This window comes from Colobus angolensis, unplaced genomic scaffold (assembly GCF_000951035.1).
Source record: "Colobus angolensis palliatus isolate OR3802 unplaced genomic scaffold, Cang.pa_1.0 Scaffold31, whole genome shotgun sequence".
NCBI classification, from domain to species: Eukaryota; Metazoa; Chordata; class Mammalia; order Primates; family Cercopithecidae; genus Colobus; species Colobus angolensis.
Genome location: NW_012116377.1, coordinates 4401949 through 4403856, shown reverse-complemented (window position 1 = coordinate 4403856; position 1908 = coordinate 4401949).

Genomic DNA, 1908 nt, shown 5'->3' with positions numbered 1-1908 from the left:
AAAAAAAAAAAAAAAAAAAAAAAAAAAGAAAAGAAAAGAAAAAACTACACCTAGGCATCATACATTCTAACTTCAGAAAATCAATGATAAAGAACACACTTTGAAAGAAACCAGAGGGAAAAATAACACCTTACCTACTTGGGGGGCTGACGTGGGAGGATCGCTTGAACCTGGGAGGCAGAGGTTGCAGTAAGTCGAGATGGTGCCACTGCATTCCAAGCTGGGCGACAGAGTGAAACTTTGTCTAAAAAAAAAAAAAACAACAAAAAAGAAAGCTGAAGTAGCTATAATAATTTCAGACAAAGCAGACCAATCTAATGATAACAAGTCAGTTCTCCAAAAAGATGTAATAATCCCTAATGTGTATACACCTAATAAGAGTGTGGCAAATATGTGACGCAAAAACTGATAGAACTACAAAAAAAATGAATTCACTGTTTTTGATGGAAACTTCAACGACCTCTATCAGAAATAGACAGATGCAGATCCGGCAGGCAGAAAATCAGTAAGGACATAGTTGAACTTATTAGCACCATCAGTCAGCTGGATCTAAATGACATGGATAGAACACCCAAGAACAGCAGAATACACATTCTCCTTAAGCTCGCACAGAGCCTTCACCAAGATAAACCACATTCTGGGCTATAAAACATGCTTTAACAAATGTAAAAGAATACAAATCATACGATGGTCTCAGATGACAATGGAATGAAACTGGATATCAATAATAGAAAGATAGCTAGAAAATCCCCAAATTCTTGGAGGTTAAACAACACACTTCCAAATAACAAATGGGTCAAAGAGGGAATCTTAAGAGAAATTTTAAAATACTGTGAACTAGGCTGGGTGCGGTGGCTCATGCCTATAGGCCCAGCACTGTGGGAGGTGAAGGTGGGGGGATCAGGAGTTCCAGACCAGCCTGGCCAACATGGTGAAACCTAGTGTCTACTAAAAATACAAAAATTAACCAAGTGCAATGGCACATGCTTGCAATCCCAGCTAGTGGGCAGGCGGAGGCACAAGAATCACTTGAACCCCAGAGGTGGAGATTGCAGTAAGGAGAGATCACACCACTGCACTCCAGCCTGGGCCACAGAGTGACAGCTTGTACCCCCGCCACAAAAAATACTGTGAACAAAATAAAAATAAAAATACAGTGAGTCAAAATTTGTGGAATGCAGCAAAAGCACTGCTTAGAGGAAAATTTATAGCACTGAATGCATATATTAGAAAAGAAAAAATATCTAAAATTAATAATCTAAGCTTCCACCTCATTAAACTATAAAAAGAAGGGCAAATTAACTGCAAAGTAAGCAGAAGAAAAGAAATAATAAAAATTAGAGCAAAAATCAATGAAATTAAAAAACAAAAATCAGAGAGAAAATCAGCAAAACCAAAAGCCAGTTCTTGGAAAATAGCAGTAAAATTGATAAGCCTCTGGCCAACCTAATTAAAGAAAAAAAAAAAAAGATATAAATTACTAATACCAGAAATGAAAGAGGAACATCACTACTAGACATCAAAAGGATATTAAAGGAATACCATGAGGCATCTATGCCCACAAATTTGGTAATCTATGTTTAATAGATCAATTTCCTGAAAGACACAGTCTGCCAAAACTCATATAAGAAGAAACAGGCCAGGCACGGTGCTCACGCCTGTAATCCCAGCACTTTGGGAGGCTGAGGCGGGCAGATCATGAGGTCAGGAGACAGAGACCATCCTGGCTCACAAGGTTAAACCCCATCTCTACTAAAAAACCACAAAAAAATTAGCTGGGCATAGTGGTGGGTGCCTGATCATGAGGTCAGGAGATTGAGACCATCCTGGCTAATGTGTCTACTAAAAATACAAAAAAAAAAGAAATTAGCTGGTCGTGGTGGCAGACACCTGTAGTCCCAGCTACTC